Source organism: Thrips palmi, unplaced genomic scaffold (assembly GCF_012932325.1).
Source record: "Thrips palmi isolate BJ-2018 unplaced genomic scaffold, TpBJ-2018v1 HiC_scaffold_18, whole genome shotgun sequence".
Lineage (NCBI taxonomy): Eukaryota > Metazoa > Arthropoda > Insecta > Thysanoptera > Thripidae > Thrips > Thrips palmi.
The window spans coordinates 19,084,768-19,102,039 of NW_023144627.1; the positions used below are offsets into that span (position 1 = coordinate 19,084,768).

General features: G+C 60.1%; 1 protein-coding gene and 2 non-coding genes across 3 annotated transcripts in view; 2 read left to right on the top strand and 1 right to left on the bottom strand.

The window, feature by feature from the left end:
- Positions 1 to 17,272, bottom strand: part of LOC117644910 (neurobeachin) — a 170,138-nt gene that overhangs the window by 145,403 nt on the left and 7,463 nt on the right. The gene's annotated exons all lie outside the window — the stretch shown is intronic.
- Trnal-aag lies at positions 16,477 to 16,558 on the top strand. Its single transcript has one exon. It is a non-coding gene; the product is annotated as a tRNA-Leu (tRNA).
- Trnam-cau lies at positions 17,188 to 17,260 on the top strand. The gene has a single exon. It is a non-coding gene; the product is annotated as a tRNA-Met (tRNA).

The window sequence follows — 17,272 nt, forward strand, 5'->3', positions numbered from 1 at the left end:
CACGGCCAGCACGGCGGCCGAGATTCGCCAGCCATTCACTGTAAGCGAGCGGGGCGAGGCACAGGGCGCCAACCGCCGCGGCGTGTGGCTGCTTCCTTTGTACCAACACGAAAAAAAAACTAAAATGAAAATGAGACGCCGCGGCGCGCTTGCTCTCGTTTATTAAATGCTGCTTCTCGCACACAGGCAGGCAGGCAGGCACGAATTAAGGGGTCCATTTTAAAAACCGTCACACAAAGGGAGGCCTGGGAATTCACTCCCCACTCGGCCGCACACAGGCACGCACACAGGCGCGCGCGCGCGCACACACACACACACACACACACACACACACACACACACACACACACACAGAGGCAGCGCTTGACGAGGTAATTAAACCAGATCACTCCTTCAGCGACCCGCCGGACCCGCCTCTCGAACGCGACGAAAACAATTCGGAGAAAAGAGGCGAAACGTCGTCGGGGCAACGGATGTCTCTTCTCTCCCGCTCGCGGTGTGGTGACCTTGAGACACGTCCTTGGAGCGGCCAGCCACTCCACCACCGGGATTCACCCGTTTCACAAAAGTGAATCAAAGGCACTCTTTCTTTTTATTTCGTTTCTCCGCAGCTTCCGCAGCTTTTTTTTTTTTTTTTGCTCCTTCTAGCGATAATGACTATAATGGCGTCCAAAGATTAATGACGCTCTGAGGTATCGCCTTTTGTACCGGCAGCCCGGTGGCAGCCCGGTGGCGGCCGATGCTTTGTGTCCGTCACCCATCAGACACCCCCCCCCCCTGTATCACAGTCGTTCGAAGCGGCGGCGTCTCGCCCGTAAATGAGAAAAGTGGACAAAAGTAATTTACTGAGTGGGAAAATGGAAAAATGCAGGGAGGGGTGCGGCGACAAGGCCAGTATAAAATGGGCCAGTGTAAATAGGACAACGACAAAAAGCCCCCCTTTTTCCCGTTAATGAAAGTGTGTGCGTGTGTGTGTGTGTTTGTGTGTGTGCGTGCGGTGACGATGTGCGTGGACCGTTAAATAAGGAGGGAGCAAGTGGGATGGCGAAACCAATAGAGCGGGGTTTATACTTTGACTGACAATGGCAAAGGAGCCGTGCCGTGCCGTGGCGTGCCGTGACGCGGCCTGGGCACAAAAGGGACAAGGGTGGTGAAGGGTGGTCGCCCAGCGCCGCCCAGCCTCAGCCTGGCGAAAAGCCCGAAAGCCCTGGCCGGCCCTCGCCCAATCCAACTCACCGGCCTTCTTGTTTAGGTTTGTTTTCCCTACTCACCCAATTTCTCTCTTCCCCCTTTTTTTTACTCTTTTTTTTATTTTTCTGGGGGCCTGCTTTCCTGTTTTACTTGGCGTTTGGCGGGCCGAATTCGGGGACCGACAAAATGAACGATGCTCATCATATTCCATCGAACCCCGACCGAGTGATGCCAACACTGATCCAATTACCATGTATTGGTGTCTCTCTCTCTCTCTCTCTCTCTCTCTCTCTCTCTCTCTCTCTCTCACACACACACACACACACACACACACACACACACAAAAATGCCGTGGACACCCCCATTCAAACGCACGTGTTGTAATTGGCATTGACTTTGAATCGTGGACATGCGCGGAGGGATGGTCAAATTTTTCTTTGCAATTCCCCCCCAAAAAAACCTGTTTTAACACCAAAAAAAAAACAAAGGGTGTCACCACGCTTCTCTTTATTCCCCCCAATTTTTTTTTTTCGCGCTGTGTGACGACGTCGAAAACGAGGGCGGCAGCCCAATTTTTGACGCCTTTTCCCGACGGCCCGCGCGTCATCGCGCTGACACGCACCTTCTGTGACGAGTGGAGGGGAGGGGGAGGAGGGGGTGCCTCCCCCCCCCCCCCAGGAACAACGGAGTGGGATAAAAAGCAACTCGATCGGGGAGCACCTCCCGTCATATCGCATATCACACCTCGACGCGTCGTGTCGCGGCCGCGCCGCCGGGAGGCCGGAGGCGGGGACCGGAGGACCGGAGGGCCGACCGGAGGAGGCCGGATCATAACTCGGAGCATCGCCTGAGTAACCACCAAGCCCGGCCGAAGTGAGCCCAATAAAGTTGTGCGGGCCAGCGCAACGCGCACACACACACACACACACACACACACACACACACACGCGCGCGCGCGCGCACACACACACACACACACCACACGTAAACACACACAAACTAAACGAACATATATATAAATGCACGCGCGCGCGCACACACACACACACACACACACACGTCGGGAACGGCTACACTTCACACCCCTACCCCCATTTCTCCCTACACTACGCACACGCGCGTGCGCACACACACACACACACACACAGAGTGGAGGAAGAGAAGAGGACGTCAATGACACATGTTCAGAAATTGGTGTAAGCCCCTTGGAGACGGCCTAGACGGCCTACACCGCCCAGGGCTCCCGGTTGTCACTGACGTGTGCCCCCCCCCCCCTCGGACCGTTCGCGCAGCTGCCTGCCGTCCTTTCGCCCGCTGTGGGCGCTAAAATCATTTCGATTCCAGCGCCGCCTTTTTTTATTTATCTTTTTCATACTGGCGTATATATATATTTAGATATTTCTATTTTCCTTTGCCGCTGGGCGTATTGAAGCACGCACGGCCCTCGCCGTGTCGGCACACCGTCGCACAGTGGGCCAGAAGACCAGTGGAGGCGGCCGAAACTCTGAACGCGCTTTGAGCTCCAGAATCGCTAAATGGGACTCGAAACCGAACGTGTGACCCCACCAATGGGTTCCTCGTTCGGAGAGCGATCCATTGGTGGGGTCACACGCTCGGTTCGAGTCCCGTTTAGCGACTCTGGAGCTCAAAACGCGTCTAGAGTTTAGGCCGCCTCCACCGTTCTCCTGGCCCACAGTGCGTCGGCACACCGTCGGAACTATGCGAGGAACGCAGCCGATCGGGGCGACGCAGGGGGAACGCCGGGAGGGAAGCGGGCAGGAGAGTCTTGCATGTTTCAAAGTCGCTGACACTGTGTGCGAGAGACGACACATTAGCGTCTTGCGTCTTCCAAGTTGTTTAATAAAAACTCCAATTCGTTGTTGTTGTTGTTGTTGTTGTCGGTTTTCGCACCCCGCCGGTGGCACGGCCATATCCCACCCGTTCGCCGGGGGGTGCACTCGTAAAAATAACCATTCCACCGACCGATGCGATGCCCGCCTTTTTTCACAAATCGCGTTTTCCGCTGCGAGCTGTTTGCATGCAGATCGCAGTTACGGGACTACCCTGTCGGCGATATTTCACTCCTCCGGGCGCTTCGCTCCGCCCCTCGGGCCGACAGACCCTGACCTGTCCGCGCGCGCGCCGAAACCGCCACGCACAGTGGGCCAGAAGATCGGTGGAGGCGGACAAAACTCTAGACGCGTTTTGAGCCCTAGAGTCGCTAAGCAGGACCCGAACCGAACAGGTGACCCCACCAATGGATTCCTCGTTCGGAGAGCAATCCATTGGTGGGGTCACACGTTCGGTTCAAGCCCCATTTAGTGACTCTGGAGCTCAAAACGCGTCCGTGATTTTGACCGCCTCCGCCGGTCCCTTGGCAAATCCACTGCGCGACGACGGAAGGCGAGGGACTCATGACCGTCAAAAACGCGGAATCGAACCAAATCGCTCCAGCCAATCACCTCGCACGTCAACGTGCTCGTCACACCGGTCACACCACAAGACACCCGGTCACTTCGTCACGCGGGCACCGTGACAACAAACACACGCAACACTGGCGCCGCGCGGGGCGGCGCGGCGCCGCGGCGGGGGCGTCGGGAGGCGGCGGCGCGGCACGGCGGCGGCGCACGGCGGCAGGCGCGCTGCGTTGCGCGGTACGGCGGCTCGGCGGCACGGCGGCACGGCGGCGCGACGCGGCGGGGTTCACTCCAGGGGCCAGCCAGCGCGGGTCTGGGAGGCTGCGCGCTGCGGAGCGCTGTGGAGCGCTGTGGAGCTGGAGGGACGGAACCTCGGAACCTCGCCGCGTTCGCCGCGCACCGGCAGAGTCCCCACCCGGCAGCCCGGCCAGCCCAGCCAGCCCAGCGATATCGACTGCCGCCCCCTCCAGGCCCCGCCAGGCCCCTCCAGGCTCTGGCGCCGGCCCGGCGTGGGGCAGCGGCGCCAGCCAGCCCGTCCGCGCCGTCCGCCCCCACACACTCCGCTCTATGCATTTCCTTTATCTGCTCCTCGTCCTCCTCGTCCTGCTCGGCGTGTCCCCGTTCTAATGCCCCGTCGCCAATTGGCCGCGCCCATGCCCACTCCGGGGCGCGGCGGCGCGGGGACGCTTGCCACTTCTTCGATGAGGCACCTCTCGGGACGACGACGTCGTCCGTGCCTCGGCGGGGCGCGGCACAGTGGGCCGGAGCACCGGTGGAGGCGGTCGAAATCCCGGACGCGTTTTGAGCTCCAGAGTCGCTAAATGGGACTCGAACCGAACGTGTGACCCCACCAATGGATGGCTCTCCGAACGAGGAATCCATTGGTGGGGTCACACGTTCGGTTCCAGTCCCATTTAGCGACTCTGGAGCTCAAAACGCGTCCAGAGTTTTGGCCGCCGCCGCCGGCCATCCGGCCCACTGTTCGCGGCAGGGCGGGGACCCCGGCTCGCCTTCGATAGAATCTTAAAGCGCTCCGCCATCCACGAGTTTCAAGAGGCCGCCCGAAGCACTTATGGGAGCGTCTCCCCGACTTCGCCCCCGCGCCGCCCCGCCAGGAGGAACACCTTGCAGCAGCCGACGATATTAGCCCAATCAGGCGGGGCTGCGAACTGCGCTCGCCCCGCCCCTCGCAGAGAACAGCGAGGCACCTCGTCTTCTCCTTTCCGATTCCATTTACAGTGCAAACGACACGAGCCCCGTCTGCTTCCGGCACGCCAGTCGTTTCCGTCGCGCTGTCCCTCTCGCACCGACAGGGGGCGCCCCGTGAGTGCGAGAGAGACAGAGCGACGACTCTCGGAATCAGTCCGCAGCGGCTCGTCATAAATCTCCCCCGCGTGCGGGTCGTCTTCGCCTCGTCCTCTGTCTCGCTCTAGCAGTGCCCCGGCAGTGCTCCGGCAGTGCTGTGCCGCTGCGACGGCGCCAGCCCGCGCCAGCCACCCCGCATCAGTCACGAGGATGAATTTGGAGCCGGAAGAGAAGAAGAAAAAGCTCACCCGCGTCACCGTCTCCACGGTCGCGAGAAACTCACCTGAAAAAGAACAGAAAAAGGGGGTTAAAACTAGCTGGCGTTATTTTCACGAAAAAAATACATTAGACTCGGGACTTGCTCGTTCGGGGAGCAATCCATTGGTGGGGTCACACGTTCGGTCCGAGTTCCATTTAGCGACTCTGGAGCTCGAAACGCGTCCAGAGTTTTGGCCGCCTCCACCGGTCTTCTGGCCCACTGTGTTATCAGCGCTTGTTCTGCAGCGTACACACACAGGCCCGGCATACACAGGCAGTGCTGTTGTTGCAATAGCGGCAATGACACCCTGTTCCGACCTCTCAATGAGACGCCATTTCATTTGTGTGGCCGTGCCGTGCTACAGTGGCGCGCCGACCATCCTAATGCTTTGTTGGTTCCCGAATAGATTGCGGGAATGCGGTCGGACGGGAGGGGTGGGATGAAAAAGCGTGGGGTGCGAATCTCCGCGTGCGTCCGCAAAAAGATGAGGGGGGGGGGAGTAGAACACGCGCGAGCGACACCTTTAAACTCTCTGCGCCAATTACCAGCCAGGATTGCAGCCAGGCTTGCAGCCAGGCGGTCCGTGGCACACCGTGGCGCCGGCTCTCTCTCCTTACTGCGTTGCCAAACTTGGGAGACTTCTCCACGAGTTAGCCCTCCAGGGCGTGTTGCCCCGGCCCGCCGGCCCTGCCCGCCCTGCCAGCTAGCAGCCCGCGAGGCGAGGGCAGCGGCCGGCGGGGATGCCGAGAGCAGCTCAACTCAAACTAGGTGGCGTACACACGCCCGTTCGCAGCCAACCGCTCGCCGGGCCACAGTGGGCCAGAAAACCGGCGTCGGCGGCCAAAACTCCAGGCGCGTTTTGAGCTCCAGAGTCGCTGAATGGGACCCAACCCGAACGTGTGACCCCACCAATGGATTGCTTTTCGAACGAGGAATCCATTGGTGGGGTCACACGTTCGGTTCGAGTCCCATTCAGCGACTCTGGAGCTCAAAACGCGTCCGGGATTTTGAGCGCCTCCACCGGGCTTCTGACCCACTGTCGGGGTCGGTCAAGGCGACGCAAGGCAGGAAATTTCACCCATCCGTCGGCAAAAAGTGGACGGGTCTCTGAAAAGTGGGCCAACTTGCGGCGCCACGGCCGACCTGGGCCGTGCTGCCGCGCTGCCGCGCTAGGCTTCGGGGGCGGAACGCCATAATACGGCCCTCTTTGAGACACCCATCATTAATTCTTGAGGCCATTGGTTCCACAAAGACCCGCTGCTGTCTGCCTGGCGCGCTGCCTGGCCGCCTCGCCGCCTCGATGTAGGGGAGTTCCTGTGGGAGCGGCCCGCCCCACAGTGGGCCAGAAGACCGGTGGAGGCGGACAAAACTCTGGACGTGTTTAGAGCTCCAGAGTCGCTAAATGGGACTCGAACCGAACGTGTGACCCCACCAATGGATTCCTCGTTCGGAGAGCAATCCATTGGTGGGGTCACACGGTCGGTTCGAGTCCCATTTAGCGACTCTGGAGCTCAAAACGCGTCTAGAGTTTTGTCCGCCTCCACCGGTCTTCTGGCCCACTGTGGCACGCCCCGGCCCGGGCGGCGGAGGACGTCACTCAGAAAGCGGGTCCATAATTTAACAGCGCAAAAACGGATTAGGCCGACTTTGTTTAGAATAAGCTGTAGTGCGACCCAAGTTTCTCGCTGCGCTGGAAGTGCCTACACTGCAACGCTCGCCGTCGTCCCCCGCCTTTTCAAAAACCGCGTCAAGACAGGTTCGTCTGTTTTGTTTTTGTTTTTTTTCGCGGCGGGGAGGTGCAAACGCCAGGAATCCCAGGAATAAATTAAAAATTGTAATTTTAGTATAATTTCCCTTTTTTAGTGTGGCAGTGTGGCAGTGTTGCGGGCGGCTCGGCGCTCCTCCACGCAAGTAAAGCTTCCTGCGCAACGCGCGGCGTGGCCTCCAAAGGCCTCATTTTCTCCCCGTTTTAATCCCGCTCGACCAGGCCGGCCTGCCCACGGGCCTGCCCACGCCGCCCTGGCCTCCGCCCTTGGGCTCTTCCTCTAATGAAGCGAGTCACAAAATCAGACGCAAATTAAAATATTTCCATCCTGGACACGGCAAAGGGCAGAGCTCACCTGGCCGCTACACAGTGGGTTTGCCAGAAGACCGGCGGAGGCGGTCAAAATCCCGGACGCGTTTTGAGCTCCAGAGTCGCTAAATGGGACTCGAACCGACCGTGTGACCCCGCCAATGAATTGCTCTCCGAACGAGGAATCCATTGGTGGGGTCACACGTTCGGTTCGAGTCCCATTGAGCGACTCTGGAGCTCAAAACGCGTCTGAGATTTGGACCGCCTCCACGCGTTCCGAGACGCCCCGCCGACAATCACTCCGCTTGTCCGTTTGTTCCTCCGATTGCCATTTCGTTGCCAATTAAACTGGCCGTAATTCTCGCCTCGCCTCCAGAGGGCGCTGGCTCTGCCGTCTCGCAAATTAGTTAATTACCGCCATTACGGAAATCACCAAAACAGCGAAACGTTCTTTCTCCTCTTCGCTCGCTGCGAATCCATCGGCCGGAACGCTTAGCGCGGAGACAATGCCTCCGGCAAACGTGTGCGCTCTCTTGCCATTCACATTTTTTCTGTTTGCTCCAGAGCGTCTTCCAGGGAGGATTAAAAGGATAATTAGTTAAAAAAATCTGGAAAGTATTTTACAAATTATGTTTTGGCTTTTGTTAACTTTCACCAGTAATTTTCTCTTCTCTCTGTTTGCAACGTTTGTAGAAAGCTGTCACAATTTGTAGATTCCTTGCCTCTGCCACCAGCCATCAGTTTCTACGACCTGTCATCAGGTGTTCCAGGCTGGTGGGGGGCGTTACTCAATTCGACGCCAAGGTGGTCCCTCGCAGTGTAGGCAACGTGCAGTGTAGGCAACAGACTGGCTGGCCCGGCTCGCGGCTCGCTGGCGGGCCGGGGCCCCGCGGGGGGGGCTGGGCCATGGGCTGGGCCATGGGCTGGGCTTGGCAGAGAGCCCCCAGAGGGCCCCAAAGGGCCTCGGAAGGCCCTAGGGGTGGCGCTCCTTTCGGGACGTCAAAGCAACAGAAGCAAGGTGCTTCCACGCTGACAGAGGACAGTCCGGGAGCCCCCCACCCCCACCCCGGACCTCACAAGGGCCATGTCTGCGTCCGTCCGTCTGTCCGTGCGTCCACCACTAATTGTCTGTCCATCCCATTGTGCAGCACGGCGCTGCCGGGCGCTGCCACCACGACCTTGGTCTCCTCCACAGTGTCGCCGAGACCGGCAAATAAATTTGGCACAATGGCCGCCTGCTCGGTCTGCCCGGCGTGATTTACCGCTTCTCGATCCACCGCCACTCCAGAGTCCACCTCCGCACGCCGCGGCACTGTGATTTAGCTCCCGCGCTTTAAACTTGCCGAGCCCCGACCGCCCTGCGGCCCCGCCCTGCGGCCGCGCGGGGGCGAACCGCCGTCCACATCACCAGCCGCTCGGCCAGAAAAACAGGAGGCGGCCGGGATCGAACCGTCAACCCCCCGCACTGCGTGATACGAACTATACAACTTCTGTTGGGAGGCGTTCCCAGACGGGGCAATTTATGGCGAAATACTGCTCTCCGAAGACCGCCTGGCGGCTAGCGCGGCTAGCGCCCGCCGAACGCAGGGTAGGCAACAGCGCGGCACCGGAGTGTGACGGGACGGCCTACCCCACGGGGGCCTCAGAGCGCTCGGCGAAAAAGAGGGCCCCTGGGGGGACTCGAACCGAGGCCTTCGGCAGCAGCGCTCTGGCATGGCAGCCCGGCGCTGGGGCAGATATGGCTCCGGCGGAGTATGAGAAATCGTCCGGACCGCAGTCAATCCACAAGGATGCCGATTGCCAGACTCACAACAAACAGGCGGGTTCACCGGAATGGGAAATCGGCCGGGCAGCGCCACTTTAAAAACACGCTCTGCACGTGTTGGAGGCCGCCGTCGAGGCCGTCTTCGCGGTGGGGCGACGGAAATGGATGTCTTTGAGGCGGGCAGATTAACGCGCAGCAGCCGTGGCCACGGTCACAATGAGAGAGGGGGGGGGGAGGTCCAGATCCAGGCCTGCGCACGCTTCTTGCGACCCCAACTCACGGTGACGTGCGGGCCCGGTTTTTCCCCGCAGCACACTTTCACGGGCAGAGGCAGGCAGGCAGGCCCGAACCAATCCCACTGCAGCCCCCTTATGCGACGCGTCAGACAAGGACGCTAAGTCCCGCAAAAAGTTCCGACAGCGGCGATACAGCACAACACGGCCACCCCTCTCGACCAACTAAAAAAAAATGTGTAGAAATCGTCGTTTGGGCTGACTTTAGGCAGCCACTGCGTCTAATCTAAGGCGCGTAATCGTTCTCCCCCAACGGGTCGGTGGTCTTTGGGCCTTCCTTTAGAACACCTTTGTTACGGAGTGCGATTAGCCACCTTAGTTTGGGAGCGGTATTGCAGCAAAGTTTGTTAAAACGTGAAAAATGTGTAGAAATCGTCGTTTGGGCTGACTTTAGGCAGCCACTGCGTCTAATCTAAGGCGCGTAATCGTTCTCCCCCAACGAATCGGTGGTCTTTGGGCCTTCCTTTAGAACACCTTTGTTACGGAGTGCGATTAGCCACCTTAGTTTGGGAGCGGTATTGCAGCAAAGTTTGTTAAAACGTGAAAAATGTGTAGAAATCGTCGTTTGGGCTGACTTTAGGCAGCCACTGCGTCTAATCTAAGGCGCGTAATCGTTCTCCCCCAACGGGTCGGTGATCTTTGGGCCTTCCTTTAGAACACCTTTGTTACGGAGTGCGATTAGCCACCTTAGTTTGGGAGCGGTATTGCAGCAAAGTGGGTCAAAACGATAAAAATTAACATTACCCGATTATACCGCAAATTACGGTAAAATGCCGTATTTTACCGTTATTTACGTACCTTAGAATCTCAACGGTATTTTTACATCTGGCCCACTGTGTAGCTTGGCTGCCTAGGCCAGGCTCTACGCCCTCGGCACACAAAACACGTCACCGCAATAAGTGCGCTAGCCCCGTCCCCCTCCTTGGTGTACTTGTCCTCTTTCTTGGCTTGATCCGCTCCTTCCCGCTTGCGTAGCTACTGCGGTCCAGATTAATCCCGCAAACACGCGAGCTGATCCCGGAATCGAATTAATTTCGCGCTGTCTCGCTCCAGCCCGCCCGCGTGTTGCACCGCAAAAAACACACACAATACACCGCCAAACTCCGAGACGCCCTTTTTACGACGCAGCGACTAAACGTCTGTTTGAAATACGCCTCGCCGCCCGCCGTACTGCCGTCCGAAAACAACAGTCGCTCTGTCTCTCTGGCGCTCGAGGAGAGAGTCCTGGACCTGGTGACCCCCGACTCTGTTCTCCTCTTCCTCCCCCCGCCTTGGCAGCCTTGGCGCCGCGCCACCTGGGTGATCCAGCTTGCCTCCAGCTTGCCTCCAGCTTGCCTCCAGCTTGCCTCCAGCTTGCCTCCAGCTTGCCCGCTCCCCCAGCTGCCTCCAGCTTGCTCCAGCTTGCCTCCAGCTTGCTCCACTTGCCTCAGCTTGCCTCCAGCTTGCCTCCAGCTTGCCTCCAGCTTGCCTCCAGCTTGCCTCCAGCTTGCCTCCAGCTTGCCTCCAGCTTGCCTCCAGCTTGCCTCCAGCTTGCCTCCAGCTTGCCTCCAGCTTGCCTCCAGCTTGCCTCTAGCTTGCCGCATCCGTCCGGGGGGATTCCTCACAACCGGTATCGACGCGAGGACGCGACGAGGGGTATATCTTATGCAGGCCAAACACGACCACACACACACACACACACAGTGCGCGCGGTTCGCGATATAACAAGGCACATACACACAGCCTTGCTTACAAATCTCGTTTGTCAACACGCCGCTGGCGGTGGTGCTGGCGGTGCTGGCGGCGGCGCGCCCCCCCCCCCCCTCCGAACTCGACAGAGTTGAGGAAGACGCCCCGGCGAGGACGACGGAGATGAAAAGATGAAACGAGATTCCCCTCGCCGCCCCTCGCCGCCCCCGCGAGACAACGCCTTTCAAACCGCGCCGGAACAAGTCGAAAAAAAAAACCGAGTACGGAAGTGCTGCCGAGGCCGTGTTGGGATTCGAACCCGCGACCTCCGGCACGAGAAACAAAAGAGGGCGGCGGTTTAAGCGAGCTTGCGACCTTCGACACGGCCCGCGCCACCAGCGCCACGTAAAGAGCCCTAATGTAATTCGGACCCTAAAGCCATTTCTGCCGTCGCATGCTCTTGCGGGCTGCAAGGGGGCTGGAGGGGGATGCGCGTCTCTCCCCCTCACCCCATGGGGGGCACACAGTGGGCCAGAAGACCGGTGGAGGCGGCCAAAATCCCGGACGCGTTTTGAGCTCCAGAGTCGCTAAATGGGACTCGAACCGAACGTGTGACTCCACCTATGGATTGCTGTTTGAACGAGCAATCCATTGGTGGGGTCACACGCTCGGTTCGAGTCCTTCAGCGACTCTGGAGCTCAAACTGCGTCCGGAATTTGGACCACCTACACTGGTCCTCTGGCCCACTGTGCGTCTCTCCCCCGCACTCCAAGGGGGGCAGAGGGCTCCCCCAACATGCCCTCGGACAAGCAGGCTTTTAACCACTTCCATTAGGGCAATGAGCCCTGCGATGTGGAGTCGCGGAAGGGTCGAACCGCGAGCCCACTCCCCACAGGCCAACCGCTTCCCCGAAAGAGGGTGAGTAGACATCTGATATTCATCGTTTCACCATTTATTTTTCCCTTTTTTTGAAGGAAAAGTTTACCCCTGTTGGACGAGACCTTATTAAAAGATAGGTCCGGCATTTTCAAAACAAACCAAAACCCACTGAAACCAGTGGCGTGCACCTGATACCCCTCGACCGCTCGTTATGGTGGACTCGCTGGGATGTATTGGCCGCTACCCCCCTTCCCCCCCCCCCCCACGGGCCTCACAACTTTTCAATGGCCCCCAATTTGCGAGACACTCTATCGGCATATTAATATTGACGTGGTCCGCGTCTTTTGCCGCCTCGTCTTTTACCCCCCGACGCAGAGACCAAAAAAAAAAAGTGGCGGAACACATGCAGCCCCATCCCTAACTTCGTCAAATGGGCCAGGAGGCCGCACGCAAAGATTTCGTATCATTCGCTGGTAATAACGTTCAAATTTGATGTTTTCCTTGTGGAAAAGAAAAGCACGAAGCCCAAGTTAATTGGTGCTCGAAGTTTCCCGCCGAAATGGGCGAAATGGGGCAATACTGCCGCTTATTTGTTGTTTTTCCGTTGCCGCACGGTAAAAACGGTTCCTGGTTTTCCCAGGAGCCCCCTGGAAATCGCCTATGTCTTCGCCATAGGGCTCCTGGGAAAACCAGGTACCGTTTTTGCCGTGCGCTGCATTTCACTCGGAAAGCGAAGGCCGCATGAAAGGGAGCGGGAGAGGGGGAGGGGGAGGGAGGGGGCGCTGGGTGTGGCAAAGCCGCGCAAAGCGCGCATCCAACCACAAGCCGACGTGACGGCCAGAGCGGCACAGCGCGGCAAATGCCGAATAAAACTAGCATTCGTTCGCAATCGAGACGGGCCAGCGGTGCGAGGCTAGCGCACAGTGGGCCAGAAGACCGGTGGAGGCGGCCAAAATCCCGGACGCGTTTTGAGCTCCAGAGTCCCATCTAGCGACTCTGGAGCTCAAAACGCGTCTAGAGTTTCGGCCGCCTCCGTCGTCGGTCTGCTGGCCCACTGTGTAGCGGGGGGGGGGGGGGGGGGGGGCAAGGCGCGCTCAGCCGAAAAAGATGATGACCCCGCTTACAAAGAGCAAAGAAAAACGCGGTTCGCGCGGTTTGCGGCGGCGCTCCCTCCGCGTTCAAAAACACGACCAAAACCACCCGCTTCGCTTCACCGGGTCTTCTTTCCGCCTCTGCGCTGCGCTCCGCGTCTCGAGGTGGTGGCCGGGCGGCGGCCGGGCAGTGGCCGGGAGGGGTTATTAGCCCGTCGTCGGGGACGTCACGGTGCGCGGTGTCTCCGGCACTGCTTCCTCGGGGCCACCCTTGGGGCCACCCTTGGGGGCACCCTTGGGGGCACCCTTGGGGGCTAGGGGCGCCCCTCGGCCTCCGTGACTGCTCGACTTGCAAATGCACCGTGTACTCCCAAAGTGGCAACCCTAGTTATGCAGATCGGGACCCAGTCGGGATCGATTCGTAAGTCTGGTCCATTGGCACCGCGAGGCCAAATCGGCGGTGTCGACCGCCTGCAATCAGGTGGCCGTCAACGGGGTGGCCGTCAACGGGGTGGCCGTCAACAAGGTCACCGTCAACAAGGCCTCCGCCGAAAATTAAATGACGAAGGCCGTTCAAATTTGGCGCCGTCGGTGGCTGTTATTACATTGGCCTCCCTCGGGCGCCTCTCCGCGCTCTCCGCGCGCCGCCTCCAGCTGCCAATCATCTTTCCGGCTTGCTTGGCATTTTATCAAATCCCGCGTCTCGCCGGGCCGCACCGCCCAAGTTGCGAGTTTCAAGGTGTTCGTCAAGGGCGTGGGCCTGGCGTGCGCGTCGCGGGGACGTCCCAATCCCGAAAGAATCACGGCACATTAGCCTGGCGGCCACGCCTCGCGCTGTCTCTCTCGCACTCGCGGGGCGTGCCGTGGGGCCCAGTGGGGACCGTGGGGGTGCGAGAGAGACAGCGCGACGGGGCGCCGCGTTGGCGGCTGCCTTAGGCTGCCGCGGGCTGGGTGGCGCCATCCCGGTGGCCGGCGCGGCAAGCAGCGCGCGCACCGCTCTGCCCGCGCGCCCGGATGCGGGCTGGTGGCGCCACCTCGCGGCCCGGCCGCCAACCTCCCGGCCAACCTCCTCGCCCCGTCGCCATGCCGTCGCCGCGGTCGCTGGGATCGCCCACATTCCGCCACGCTGTCCGATGAGCCCCCAGCGGCCCAGCCCCAAAACAATAAATAAAAGGCCAAGTACACGCGTCACGGCGTAGCAGGGCGTGCCACAGCGGCAACGGGGGCCTCCACGGCCTCGACGCGGTGGTGGCGCCAGCCGCGCGCACCGAGTCAAGAGGGCCTCGCGAGGACACAGGACACCCTCTCGACCGTGTTCGTGTTGGCGCCGGAGTGCAGCAGGCAGCACAGCGAGCACAAAGAAAGCACGATACTGTTGTCTTTTTGTCGCGGCAGAAAGCAAGAACAACCCCGCCGAGCCCTGGCTGTCGAGCTGGGCTGTGCCACCCGCCCCGCCCGCCCCCGCTGCACCGAGCACCAAGCCCGCCATGCGAAAATGTCGCCCTGCGCGGCATCGCCAGGCATCGCCCCATCGCTATGCCCTTTCCGCCCCCACCCCCTGCCCTTACAGCCCGCCTGCCTTGCCTCCCCGCGGCCACCTTCGCCCAGTGGGCCAGAAGACCGGTTGAGGCGGACGAAACTCCAGACGCGTTTTGAGCTCCAGAGTCGCTAAATGGGACTCGAACCGAACGTGTGAACCCACCAATGGATTGCTCTCCGAACGAGGAATCCATTGATGGGGTCACGCGTTCGGTTCGAGTCCTGTTCATCGACTCTGACCGGTCTTCTGGCCCACTGTGCTTCGCTTCGCCTCGCCCCGGCCGGATTCACAAACAGCCAAATATCTGGAAAGGGAACTCGCGAAAAACGAACACCGACAAATCGACCACGTGTTATGCCCATGCAGATGGATCGGCGCCGTGGAAGCGCCTGCGCCGCCGCGTGCTGCGCGTGCTGCCAGCCTCGGCGGCCCGCCAAATTGATGGATCGCTTCGCCGTGACGCACCGTCCAACAAGACGGCCTGCTCGGCCTGCGGCGCCTCGTCGGCGAGGGCGGCGGTTCGGTGCCGCCGGGGCCGCGGTCACCGTGTTACGGCGGCCAGGTCCCCTGCTCTATATTTCAGCACGACGGGGACCTGCAGCCCGCCAGCCAGTCCGCCCCGGACTCGGCGGACCGCGCGAGACATTGCGCACGCACGAACGACGACCTGCAAGTGCGCCCAGCCATGAATGTACCATGCGGAGAAAGGCATACCGGCGGAGGTGGCCAAAACTCTGCACGCGTTTTGAGCTCCAGAGTCGCTAAATGGGACTCGAACCGAACGTGTGACCCCTCCAATGGATTCCTCGTTCGGAGAGCAATCCATTGGTGGGGTCACACGTTCGGTTCGAGTCCCATGTAGCGACTCTGGAGCTCAAAACGCGTCAAGAATCATGGCTGCCTCCACCGGTCTTCTGGCCCACTGTGCACCGGTGCCGCCAACATTGACATGGTGCGGGTTACGACTGCAGCAGCGGGCTCGCTTTGGAACAGAATGGGGGAGGCGGTGGCACGGCGCTGCACTGCGCTTGCCTACTCGACAGGCACTGCGAGGCAATGCCTTGGCCCTCGAGAAATTGCCCGCGGGGCGTTGCCTTGGCGTTGCCTTGGCGTTCCCTGTCCGCACAGTGTGCCCCCGTGTTTGCCTACCGGCTCGCAGCGCCCACTGGGGCCACTGGGGCCCACCTGGCGCACGGGTCCCCATCTACAAACTCTAATCCCGGCGAAAGCCACTTTTCAAAATTCCCGCCCGGATTTAACACCGCCCACACGTGTGTTTCCAACTTGGCAATCTCAGTGGCCCCCGCAAGAGCGGCGCCCCCTCGCCCTGCTGCGCTCCGGCTCCGCTACACAACTTTTTACAACCCTCCCCTCCCCCTCCCCGTCCCCCAGGGGGATGAAAAGGTGGGCGGGAGTAAAAGGGAACACGGGTTGGCCACCGCCACGCCGGGCCACGCCGGGCGACGCCCCCGACGCGCTACGGCGCCGCAATCCCGTCGGAGTTAGCAGGGATTCTGGAAAGGGAGTGGCCACTTCGCAAAAGTTGCCCATGTCGATATCTCGATATCTCATACGATCATCAGAAAAAGCGCCGGGCAATGGACCACGATGTTTTAAGCAAAACCGATTTTCTAATTTTATTCCTATAAGCGCGATGCCTGTAGGGCTCACCGCTGGCAAAATAGGAAACAAGATTTTTTTCAGGTTGGCAACGGGTTTGATTTGATTGCGATTCTGACGAGGTGATTCATGCAAAAGGCTCTATCTGCGCTTCAAGACGCGCATCGAGCATCGATAGCCCTCGCAGTGTGTCAACACACGCATGCCGCCGCGGCCGTCGGCCAAGCCGCGCAGTGGGGCCAGGCCCGCCAGGCCAGGCCGTGGCTAGCAGAGCGCCGCCTGGCGCGGCTCGCCACGGCCCGGCGGGTCGGTCCCCCCACCGCGCAGCAGCATCGGCCAGTGTGCTCGGGAACGCTCGGCTCCCACCACCATGGGGTAGCGTGGCCGAGCGGTCTAAGGCGCTGGTTTAAGGCACCAGTCTCTTCGGAGGCGTGGGTTCGAATCCCACCGCTGCCAGCTATTTTTTGCTGTTTTTACGCCCAGCACGCTTAGCTTTCTTTCACGTTATGGTTTTTTATTGCCATGCGGACACCCAGTGCACAATAAGAGCGATGAAAACAAAGTTCAATGTTGGCGTTCCAGAGAGGCAGGTCAGGTAAATCAATCGATGTCTTTCGACACTGCGCGAGGTGGTCGATGGTGACCTTGCCGTCCTGGGCGCAAACTACACACGGCGACACAAGTGGGCCAGTCAATCAGTCAGCCTAGCGGCTAGGCCCTAGCCAGCGGTGGGGCGGAGCAGGCGAAGCAGGGCAGGGCGCAAGGCTATTCAGCCATTCCACCAATTATTCAAAACGAGGGCAGCCGGAATACGGAAACGAAATATACGGCTGGCCTCGTGCTTTATACCGCATTTTTGCTATTCCCGAAGAAAAGAACAAAGTGCTGATTCTCTTTTCGACGTCGGGCTGTACTTTGGGTAATAGGTTTGTAATCTTTCGAGTGCGCGCGCTGCTTCTCCGCCGCTTCCCGCCGGCCCGCCAGCGCACACGTGACTCGCGGCGAGGCCGGCGCAGGATCTGCCGGCGGCGCGGCACCGCTGTGGCCCTCTCCTGTGGCGACCCGACGAGGCTCCCCCCCGATCCGCCTCGGTAGCGCAGTAGGCAGCGCGTCAGTCTCATAATCTGAAGGTCGTGAGTTCGATCCTCACCCGGGGCACACCTTTTGACC